Genomic DNA, 12607 nt, shown 5'->3' with positions numbered 1-12607 from the left:
TAAAACATTCAACTCACTTGTTGGATTCAATTGCTTATGGAGAACAGAATCTTACTGATTTGAATTTTGGCTTCTTGGGACAAAAGTAAACCTATAGGCCACACGACACTACAGGCGAGTTGATATTTATCAACGAGACAACTCATATATTCAGAGAATGAGCTTGATCATTCTGTCCAGACTCCAGACGTATCGTCCGGACATCACTTCCAGTGAACCGTTTCCATCTAATGTGAATTGTTTCATTTTAGGCTTTCTTTCATCTGAATACCGCTTCCTCGTTGTTAGTATTGCTATAAGACTAGACATCCTTGCATGAATGCCTAATACAGTAGTAGCAGTAGTTAGTAGTTAACCGCTGTTGTACCGATCACAATTGTTGTACGGACAGAGCACTGCAGACCTAAGTTTGTAACTCTAAAACCACACACATATAAGCTTAGTTATTAAGATAGGGACAAATAACTTATCAGAGACTAGATTTTTGATGCTTGATCTATTATCTCAACAAAGATTTATGTTCTTCAAACCTGCCCAAAAGGGGAAGAATATTAGCGTAGGATATATGCTTTTATGCCTATGTAGATGAATTCATTCTCTCGACCTACTGTGAGCTGGCGATATAGCTATAAAGGGGTGTTGGTGAGGAACTTTTTTGCAGTTTGAGTCGAACTGCAGTTCATCGAGCAATACATGAAGTATCAATTCGAATAGTTGAAGTGATGGGTGCAGAATGTATAGTATTCCCTCAGAATATTCGGGAAAGGAATGTATTGAAAATGGCTTTCATGGAGAAATGGAGAGGACAATTTGCTGTAGAAGGAATGAGGGTTAGAGATAGAATCGTCTAGCAGTATTACCTGTTGTAATTTGTAGGAAATCGAACTGTAAACTCTACTGAACCAGGTTTTAATCATGAATATACAAACGATACATTTTATATGTATTAACAATGACATTAAAACTCATTCAATCAACAACGATTTCCAAGGAATCATAAAAACAAGATCAATCGAAATGAAGCGAACATGGATTACTTCAACACTCCCACTCTTTGTTCACTTCGAAGACGTTACCCACAGACCTTGTCGATTTGTTGAAAATTTTTCTCGTGGTAAGGGTTTGGTTAAAATATCTGCCAACTGGTTTTCTGATTGGGGTGTAAACAACAGTGATATTTTTTTCGTTTGTGATGATCATTATAGCTCATCAAGTTTATAGCACTTCTATTATCAACAAAAAGTTCCGTTGGATTTGAAACGTCAACATCAATTTCTTTAAGCAACCTTCTCAACCATATTATTTCTCGTGCGGCATCCCAAGCTGCAATATATTCAGATTCTGTCGTGGATGTTGCAACACTTTTGTCGTTGAGATGTCCATGTAACTGGACAACCTGATAATAAAGTAACGTAGCCAGTTGTTGAATATCTAGTATCAATGTCTCCTGCAAAATCTGCATCTGAATACGCTTTTAAATATTCGTTGCTCCCACCATTGTATAGAATTCCATAACTTTTAGTACCCTTTAGGTATCTGAAAATACGTTTGACTGCTTTCCAGTGCTGCTTTCCTGGATTTTCCAAATATCTGCTAACTCTGCTCACTGAGAATGATATATCTGGACGAGTGACAACCGCTAAAAACATGCTTCTCTGTACGGAATATTTTTCATATATTATTTTTCTTCCTCGTTTTGGGGGCTTTGAGCCGCATTCAGAATAACATTCATTGTGGAAGTCCATTTTGTGTCTCTTATGTGGTGGTTCCACATCATCTCTCTGGGGCATAGTCTTTGATGTTGACGGTTGGTTTATGTTCTTCAAACCTGCCCAAAAGGGGAAGAATATTAGTGTAGGATATATGCTTTTATGCCTATGTAGATGAATTCATTCTCTCAACCTACTGTAAGCTGGCGATATAGCTATATCAAAGGTAAAGTATAACTTCAAAACAGCGACGTCTCAAGTATCGAAGAGACATCCTTTTTTTTTCCTTGGGGAGCCTGGGTTCATTAAAGTCCCCTTAGAATTGAAACATTTGTGCTATAGGTGTAATATAATTTATATCTTATGAACATTTTGGTATTGTTTACAATTAGAAAAGTGAAATCTTCTCACATTTGACAATTTTGTGGCCTCAGGAGCTCAAGGCTCCCTGCCCTGCCAGTATTATAGGGGGGTCCTATAATAACGGTTGAATAAAATTTATAAACTGACAGATTAATCAAGGGATTTGTTAACAAATTTGGAATCAACTGAGAAAGGTGTAGATGTTAGGGAAAGGAATTATGAATATTTTAACTGGATTCGAGTTTGATTCGATCGGTTACCGTTTAGAGTTAATTTCCCGTTTTTGTTTCGTATGCTATATGAGCTCCAGGGTTGATCAAGCGGGTGGCGCTCTACCCTCCATCTTATCCACGCCCTTCTTCACTGTTAAACAGCTGGCGGCCTACCCTGGGAGCTATGATCTCTCTCTATCTAGTCTAAATTTTATTTTGTTAAAAGTGAAGTTCACGCGGACGCCACCTAGTGTTCACTAGCTGAACTTATTGGAATACGGATCCAATAGAAATGTAGAAATTTTTCTGGCTATGGAATGTTTCATTGTCGGGGTTATATAGTTCGTACCCTCACAAACAGACGGCAAAAAAGGTGCCAAATCAATTTTTTTCTTTCCGTGATTTCGTTTTTGGAAATTACATCCGATTACATTACTCAAAGCATTGGGTATCATTATGAAACTATACTGTGACGCAACTCCCTCTCCTAACCCTTGAATTTTTTTAGTACAGAAGAGTCATTGTAGAAACCGAGTATTCCTATCGAGTATTCTAATTGGTTCGTTTACGAAATGATATGCTATTTAACGGCTTGTATTATCGTTCATTTCTGAAACAGATAGATATCAAGTTGACAATGTTATTGAATTTTAAAATAAGATTCGTTGATAGAAAAGTTTACGCGGACGCCACCTAGAGTTGACTAGCAGAACTTACTGGAATGAAGATCCAATGGAAATGTAGAAATTTTTTGTGCCTATGGAATGTTTTCATGTCGAGGTTATATAGTTCACGCCTTCACAGATAGATGGCAAAGGAGGTCCAATAGCAATATAAAATAGCTCATTTTAATTTTTTTCTCAATCTATTTTGATACCAGATCAATGTAAATGGGTTCACATGACTATATACTTTATAAATTTTGAATAGTTCATAATTGAACTACATACATACAACAGAAGTACATCTATGTTGATTCTCTTCTTTTACTTGTATGAGACTGAAGCTTTACTTTTCATAAAGTTATTTTGTCTGAACTCGGACGTAATTTTACAAAACCCACAAAAAATCATGATTACTTCCATAATCGATAATGATCCCATGTTATTCAAAGTCTAAAGTCAGAAAACCGAGATTGAAGTCATTGAATAAAATGAAGAAATCAAAATCATTGTGAAATGATATACAACAAAATAAATGTCAGGAATAATTCTCAGATGATGTGGTGCTGCAGGTTTCTCGGGTTTTCCTGCAGCTGAAAAAGCAAATGCGCCACTGGAATCAATGAAGTCGCCCCCGGAGCGCCAATTAATTTTTATTGTTGTATTTATTTTATTTTTATCGTTGTTTTAACACATTGTAATAATTCTGTAATCAAATATTCCAGTCATTCTCCCCAAAATATGGTAGATCGGTGACCAGAGCCGAGTTTAAACTGTGATGTGATCTAAGTTTCAACTGTCTCAGGAGCCAAGTTTCGACTGTGAAGGATGACGGGTTTCAATTTTGACGGGGGCTCAGTTTCAACTGAGGAAAAAGACCAGTTTGAACTGTTGCAGGAGTCGTGTTTCAACTGTGGCGGGTGCTGGCTGACGGGTCCCAAATGATATGCTATTCACTGGCTCGTATCACCGTTTATTCCTGAAAGAGATGGATATTGAATCATTAATAAATTGGTGGATGTAGCCGTCACTACGTGGTAGGAAATCATAATGAAAAAAAGAGAAATGAAACTCTTTATGTTTTTACCGCTTTTATTTGTAACTGACGTTACTGCAGTTTCATCCTATACGGTGTTACGGTTTCATTTTGTCATTTATTCTGTTTTGAGGTCGACGACTATCTAAACCTGAAATGAATACTTCCTTGAAAGTTTTGGGATATTTTAATACCTCGTCATTCGTTTAGTTCTCATTCACTGACAAACAACTATACAAGGATATATTCGAACGCATTAATTATATTCGAACACATATTCGAATCCTTTAAGGATTCCGTGCTCCGACGGAACACGGAACGGTGAATTGACGACTTTGGTTCCGTGAATGTCTTGCCGCCGAAATTCAAAATTTGTTGTGATACTTTTGGTAGCCATTTGCTAATTTTCGAGTTTATGTCTAAACTTCTCGATTTTTCGGATTAATCAAGTATGATCATCTTTTATAAGAATAGGAAATTTTTATTCTTGGCATTTGGATGCTGGTAAAACATTCAACTCACTTGTTGGATTCAATTGCTTATGGAGAACAGAATCTTACTGATTTGAATTTTGGCTTCTTGGGACAAAGTAAACCTATAGGCCACACGACACTACAGGCGAGTTGATATTTATCAACGAGACAACTCATATATTCAGAGAATGAGCTTGATCATTCTGTCCAGACTCCAGACGTATCGTCCCGGACATCACTTCCAGTGAACCGTTTCCATCTAATGTGAATTGTTTCATTTTAGGCTTTCTTTCATCTGAATACCGCTTCCTCGTTGTTAGTATTGCTATAAGACTAGACATCCTTGCATGAATGCCTAATACAGTAGTAGCAGTAGTTAGTAGTTAACCGCTGTTGTACCGATCACAATTGTTGTACGGACAGAGCACTGCAGACCTAAGTTTGTAACTCTAAAACCACACACATATAACACACACATATAAGCTTAGTTATTAAGATAGGGACAAATAACTTATCAGAGACTAGATTTTTGATGCTTGATCTATTATCTCAACAAAGATTTATGTTCTTCAAACCTGCCCAAAAGGGGAAGAATATTAGTGTAGGATATATGCTTTTATGCCTATGTAGATGAATTCATTCTCTCGACCTACTGTAAGCTGGCGATATAGCTATAAAGGGGTGTTGGTGAGGAAACTTTTTTGCAGTTTGAGTCGAACTGCAGTTCATCGAGCAATACATGAAGTATCAATTCGAATAGTTGAAGTGATGGGTGCAGAATGTATAGTATTCCCTCAGAATATTCGGGAAAGGAATGTATTGAAAATGGCTTTCATGGAGAAATGGAGAGGACAATTTGCTGTAGAAGGAATGAGGGTTAGAGATAGAATTGTCTAGCAGTATTACCTGTTGTAATTTGTAGGAAATCGAACTGTAAACTCTACTGAACCAGTTTTTAATCATGAATATACAAACGATACATTTTATATGTATTAACAATGACATTAAAACTCATTCAATCAACAACGATTTCCAAGGAATCATAAAAACAAGATCAATCGAAATGAAGTGAACATGGATTACTTCAACACTCCCACTCTTTGTTCACTTCGAAGACGTTACCCACAGACCTTGTCGATTTGTTGAAAATTTTTCATGTGGTAAGGGTTTGGTTAAAATATCTGCCAACTGGTTTTCTGATTGGGTGTAAACAACAGTGATATTTTTTTCGTTTGTGACGATCATTATGCTCATCAAGTTTATAGCACTTCTATTATCAACAAAAAGTTCCGTTGGATTTGAAACGTCAACATCAATTTCTTTAAGCAACCTCCTCAACCATATTATTTCTCGTGCGGCATCCCAAGCTGCAATATATTCAGATTCTGTCGTGGATGTTGCAACACTTTTGTCGTTGAGATGTCCATGTAACTGGACAACTGATAATAAAGTAACTTAGCCAGTTGTTGAATATCTAGTATCAATGTCTCCTGCAAAATCTGCATCTGAATACGCTTTTAAATATTCGTTGCTCCCACCATTGTATAGAATTCCATAACTTTTAGTACCCTTTAGGTATCTGAAAATACGTTTGACTGCTTTCCAGTGCTGCTTTCCTGGATTTTCCAAATATCTGCTAACTCTGCTCACTGAGAATGATATATCTGGACGAGTGACAACCGCTAAAAACATGCTTCTCTGTACGGAATATTTTTCATATATTATTTTTCTTCCTCGTTTTGGGGGCTTTGAGCTGCATTCAGAATAACATTCATTGTGGAAGTCCATTTTGTGTCTCTTATGTGGTGGTTCCACATCATCTCTCTGGGGCATAGTCTTTGATGTTGACGGTTGTTTATGTTCTTCAAACCTGCCCAAAAGGGGAAGAATATTAGTGTAGGATATATACTTTTATGCCTATGTAGATGAATTCATTCTCTCAACCTACTGTAAGCTGGCGATATAGCTATATCAAAGGTAAAGTATAACTTCAAAACAGCGACGTCTCAAGTATCGAAGAGACATCCTTTTTTTTTCCTTGGGGAGCCTGGGTTCATTAAAGTCCCTTAGAATTGAAACATTTGTGCTATAGGTGTAATATAATTTATATCTTATGAAATTTTGGTATTGTTTCAGTGTTACCAATGTCAAATATAAAAATTATCCCACTAGTATCATGAAATTATCCGCAATTCTCCCCCTAGTAGAATGACATTATCCGCAAATATCCCTTCAACTTTTCCCAAATAAAACGCGCCAATTTCGAAAATTGTGCCTATCTATAGGTTCTTTTGATTGCTTCAAGGTGTAGTGTGGTAACCTGAGGTGTTCTGTGGTGAGGTGTAGTGTAATTCACACCAGATTTTGAATCAACTGCAGATTAGTGCAGATACAACAAAGGATGGCTCATGGTATATTGGACAAATTTAGCGATCATTTGACATCACCACTGTAACCTGTCACCAGGCCTGTCTATACTTTTTGACAGCGGTTTTCTTCCTGTTGGTGAAATTTTTTGTCGTGCCTGTATTTGGTGAATAATTTGACTTTCCGTTCAATGCTTTTCTAGTGCCATCATAGAAAAATGGACCATCTTTCTAGTGCATAATCGTTGAATCCAATCAGCATTCGAATACCACAATCGAGTGTAATTTACACCACGTGTAGGAAAATGCTACACTTAGTACACTTCGATGCAATCGAAAGAACCGTATATTCATGTAAATAAAAGTGTACGAAATACGTAAATAAAAACTTCTTTATAAGTTTCAACTTGAAATAAATCTTTTAATATCACTTTGGTTTTAGCAAACGAAAAATAATTCTTAACTAAGAAATAAAAACAAAAATTCAGCCAGTCTTAAACTCAAAATAGATACATTTTAACGCAGATAGTAACAAATTTACTTACAACAGGACAAAACAAAATTTTGTCAATCTTCAACTTAAAATATGTAATAGTTAATATTATAAACTCTGAATCGGAGTCGTAAGATGATGATGCAGATGATGTGTTCTTGTTCTTAGTCTATAAAACATTTCAGTTTAATACGTTTAAACTTTTTATAGCCTTTACCTTCTTACATTCATCTCTTGTCTATTACCATCACCATCAGGATCTTCTTGAGAAGTGATTGTTTGTATTTGGTCTAGATCATTATATTTCTTCGAATCAGACTGAAATATGCAAAAACAAAAAGGCTGGATATTTTTAAAATTAATTTGCAAAGTAAAATCTACCTTATGCAGCCACCTATCCATTATATTTTGACTTCAATCAAACACAGTTTCAGTGATATTCACCTATAACGAGCTCCTTTGAAACAATTCAATCTATAAGGAACTAGGAGTTCGATTTTATTAAGATTGATCCAAAATTCACAATAAATTAACTTACTTCAATTTATTTAAAAGTAGACAACATATTTTCCCGCCTTTCGGTATTTATTTTACAGATCGACAGTTGGACTAGTTGGAGTGAGATGAGTTAGGTTAGATCACAAAACAGTCAAAACACAGAACATTTAGTAATTTTCACGGTGCTCCTCGGCGCGCTAGACAAATTTTAAAAAGCTCATGCGCGCATGTGAAGTTGCTCTGAATGCGTTCAGGATTAGTTCCGCGACTACGAAAATGTCCGAAAATTATCCGCAAAATTTCAGGATCCCCAAGTACTCGAAATTATCCGCAAATCGGACAATTATCCCCTCATTGGCAACACTGTATTGTTTACAATTAGAAAAGTGAAATCTTCTCACATTTGAAACTTTGTGGCCTCAGGAGCTCAAGGCTCCCTGCCCTGCCAGTATTATAGGGGGAGTCCTATAATAACGGTTGAATAAAATTTATAAACTGACAGATTAATCAAGGGATTTGTTAACAAATTTGGAATCAACTGAGAAAGGTGTAGATGTTAGGGAAAGGAATTATGAATATTTCAACTGGATTCGAGTTTGATTCGATCGGTTACCGTTTACAGTTAATTTCCCGTTTTTGCAAACAACTATACAAGGATATATTCGAACGCATTAATTATATTCGAACACATATTCGAATCCCTTTAAGGATTCCGTGCTCCGACGGAACACGGAACGGTGAATTGACGACTTTGGTTCCGTGAATGTCTTGCCGCCGAAATTCAAAATTTGTTGTGATACTTTTGGTAGCCATTTGCTAATTTTCGAGTTTATGTCTAAACTTCTCGATTTTTCGGATTAATCAAGTATGATCATCTTTTATAAGAATAGGAAATTTTTATTCTTGGCATTTGGATGCTGGTAAAACATTCAACTCACTTGTTGGATTCAATTGCTTATGGAGAACAGAATCTTACTGATTTGAATTTTGGCTTCTTGGGGACAAAAGTAAACCTATAGGCCACACGACACTACAGGCGAGTTGATATTTATCAACGAGACAACTCATATATTCAGAGAATGAGCTTGATCATTCTGTCCAGACTCCAGACGTATCGTCCGGACATCACTTCCAGTGAACCGTTTCCATCTAATGTGAATTGTTTCATTTTAGGCTTTCTTTCATCTGAATACCGCTTCTCGTGTTAGTATTGCTATAAGACTAGACATCCTTGCATGAATGCCTAATACAGTAGTAGCAGTAGTTAGTAGTTAACCGCTGTTGTACCGATCACAATTGTTGTACGGACAGAGCACTGCAGACCTAAGTTTGTAACTCTAAAACCACACACATATAACACACACATATAAGCTTAGTTATTAAGATAGGGACAAAATAACTTATCAGAGACTAGATTTTTGATGCTTGATCTATTATCTCAACAAAGATTTATGTTCTTCAAACCTGCCCAAAAGGGGAAGAATATTAGTGTAGGATATATGCTTTTATGCCTATGTAGATGAATTCATTCTCTCGACCTACTGTGAGCTGGCGATATAGCTATAAAGGGGTGTTGGTGAGGAAACTTTTTTGCAGTTTGAGTCGAACTGCAGTTCATCGAGCAATACATGAAGTATCAATTCGAATAGTTGAAGTGATGGGTGCAGAATGTATAGTATTCCCTCAGAATATTCGGGAAAGGAATGTATTGAAAATGGCTTTCATGGAGAAATGGAGAGGACAATTTGCTGTAGAAGGAATGAGGGTTAGAGATAGAATCGTCTAGCAGTATTACCTGTTGTAATTTGTAGGAAATCGAACTGTAAACTCTACTGAACCAGGTTTTAATCATGAATATACAAAACGATACATTTTATATGTATTAACAATGACATTAAAACTCATTCAATCAACAACGATTTCCAAGGAATCATAAAAACAAGATCAATCGAAATGAAGCGAACATGGATTACTTCAACACTCCCACTCTTTGTTCACTTCGAAGACGTTACCCACAGACCTTGTCGATTTGTTGAAAATTTTTCTCGTGGTAAGGGTTTGGTTAAAATATCTGCCAACTGGTTTTCTGATTGGGTGTAAACAACAGTGATATTTTTTTCGTTTGTGATGATCATTATAGCTCATCAAGTTTATAGCACTTCTATTATCAACAAAAAGTTCCGTTGGATTTGAAACGTCAACATCAATTTCTTTAAGCAACCTTCTCAACCATATTATTTCTCGTGCGGCATCCCAAGCTGCAATATATTCAGATTCTGTCGTGGATGTTGCAAACTTTTGTCGTTGAGATGTCCATGTAACTGGACAACCTGATAATAAAGTAACGTAGCAGTTGTTGAATATCTAGTATCAATGTTCCTGCAAAATCTGCATCTGAATACGCTTTTAAATATTCGTTGCTCCCACCATTGTATAGAATTCCATAACTTTTAGTACCCTTTAGGTATCTGAAAATACGTTTGACTGCTTTCCAGTGCTGCTTTCCTGGATTTTCCAAATATCTGCTAACTCTGCTCACTGAGAATGATATATCTGGACGAGTGACAACGCTAAAAACATGCTTCTCTGTACGGAATATTTTTCATATATTATTTTTCTTCCTCGTTTTGGGGGCTTTGAGCTGCATTCAGAATAACATTCATTGTGGAAGTCCATTTTGTGTCTCTTATGTGGTGGTTCCACATCATCTCTCTGGGGCATAGTCTTTGATGTTGACGGTTGGTTTATGTTCTTCAAACCTGCCCAAAAGGGGAAGAATATTAGTGTAGGATATATGCTTTTATGCCTATGTAGATGAATTCATTCTCTCAACCTACTGTAAGCTGGCGATATAGCTATATCAAAGGTAAAGTATAACTTCAAAACAGCGACGTCTCAAGTATCGAAGAGACATCTTTTTTTTTTCCTTGGGGAGCCTGGGTTCATTAAAGTCCCCTTAGAATTGAAACATTTGTGCTATAGGTGTAATATAATTTATATCTTATGAACATTTTGGTATTGTTTACAATTAGAAAAGTGAAATCTTCTCACATTTGACAATTTTGTGGCCTCAGGAGCTCAAGGCTCCCTGCCCTGCCAGTATTATAGGGGGAGTCCTATAATAACGGTTGAATAAAATTTATAAACTGACAGATTAATCAAGGGATTTGTTAACAAATTTGGAATCAACTGAGAAAGGTGTAGATGTTAGGGAAAGGAATTATGAATATTTTAACTGGATTCGAGTTTGATTCGATCGGTTACCGTTTAGAGTTAATTTCCCGTTTTTGTTTCGTATGCTATATGAGCTCCAGGGTTGATCAAGGGGTGGCGCTCTACCCTCCATCTTATCCACGCCCTTCTTCACTGTTAAACAGCTGGCGGCCTACCTGGGAGCTATGATCTCTCTCTATCTAGTCTAAATTTTTATTTTGTTAAAAGTGAAGTTCACGCGGACGCCACCTAGTGTTCACTAGCTGAACTTATTGGAATACGGATCCAATAGAAATGTAGAAATTTTTCTGGCTATGGAATGTTTCATTGTCGGGGTATATAGTTCGTACCCTCACAAACAGACGGCAAAAAAGGTGCCAAATCAATTTTTTTCTTTCCGTGATTTCGTTTTTGGAAATTACATCCGATTACATTACTCAAAGCATTGGGTATCATTATGAAACTATACTGTGACGCAACTCCCTCTCCTAACCCTTGAATTTTTTTAGTACAGAAGAGTCATTGTAGAAACCGAGTATTCCTATCGAGTATTCTAATTGGTTCGTTTACGAAATGATATGCTATTTAACGGCTTGTATTATCGTTCATTTCTGAAACAGATAGATATCAAGTTGACAATGTTATTGAATTTTTAAAATAAGATTCGTTGATAGAAAAGTTTACGCGGACGCCACCTAGAGTTGACTAGCAGAACTTACTGGAATGAAGATCCAATGGAAATGTAGAAATTTTTGTGCCTATGGAATGTTTTCATGTCGAGGTTATATAGTTCACGCCTTCACAGATAGATGGCAAAGGAGGTCCAATAGCAATATAAAATAGCTCATTTTAATTTTTTTCTCAATCTATTTTGATACCAGATCAATGTAAATGGGTTCACATGACTATATACTTTATAAAATTTTGAATAGTTCATAATTGAACTACATACATACAACAGAAGTACATCTATGTTGATTCTCTTCTTTTACTTGTATGAGACTGAAGCTTTACTTTTCATAAAGTTATTTTGTCTGAACTCGGACGTAATTTTACAAAACCCACAAAAAATCATGATTACTTCCATAATCGATAATGATCCCATGTTATTCAAAGTCTAAAGTCAGAAAAACGAGAATTGAAGTCATTGAATAAAATGAAGAAATCAAATCATTGTGAAATGATATACAACAAAATAAATGTCAGGAATAATTCTCAGATGATGTGGTGCTGCAGGTTTCTCCGGGTTTTCCTGCAGCTGAAAAAGCAAATGCGCCACTGGAATCAATGAAGTCGCCCCGGAGCGCCAATTAATTTTTATTGTTGTATTTATTTTATTTTTATCGTTGTTTTAACACATTGTAATAATTCTGTAATCAAATATTCCAGTCATTCTCCCCAAAATATGGTAGATCGGTGACCAGAGCCGAGTTTAAACTGTGATGTGATCTAAGTTTCAACTGTCTCAGGAGCCAAGTTTCGACTGTGAAGGATGACGGGTTTCAATTTTGACGGGGGCTCAGTTTCAACTGAGGAAAAAGACCAGTTTGAACTGTTGCAGGAGTCGTGTTTCAACTGTGGC

The 12607-nt window shown here is 36.3% G+C and overlaps 1 long non-coding RNA gene across 1 annotated transcript; it reads right to left on the bottom strand.

Moving 5' to 3' along the window:
- Positions 1 to 7387: 7387 nt before the first annotated feature.
- On the bottom strand, positions 7388 to 8171 carry LOC141482859 (uncharacterized). The gene is made up of 3 exons (XR_012465760.1): positions 7696 to 8171; positions 7540 to 7632; positions 7388 to 7483 (listed from the first exon to the last, which is right to left on the bottom strand). It is a non-coding gene; the product is annotated as an uncharacterized lncRNA (long non-coding RNA).
- Positions 8172 to 12607: the final 4436 nt, after the last annotated feature.

This window comes from Leptinotarsa decemlineata, unplaced genomic scaffold (genome assembly GCF_025532065.1).
Source record: "Leptinotarsa decemlineata unplaced genomic scaffold, Ldec_3_MD MMD2_tig00002082_RagTag_RagTag, whole genome shotgun sequence".
In the NCBI taxonomy this organism is placed as follows: Eukaryota; Metazoa; Arthropoda; class Insecta; order Coleoptera; family Chrysomelidae; genus Leptinotarsa; species Leptinotarsa decemlineata.
Note: the sequence above shows the minus strand (reverse complement) of the source record. Positions and strands in the feature narration are given on the sequence as shown.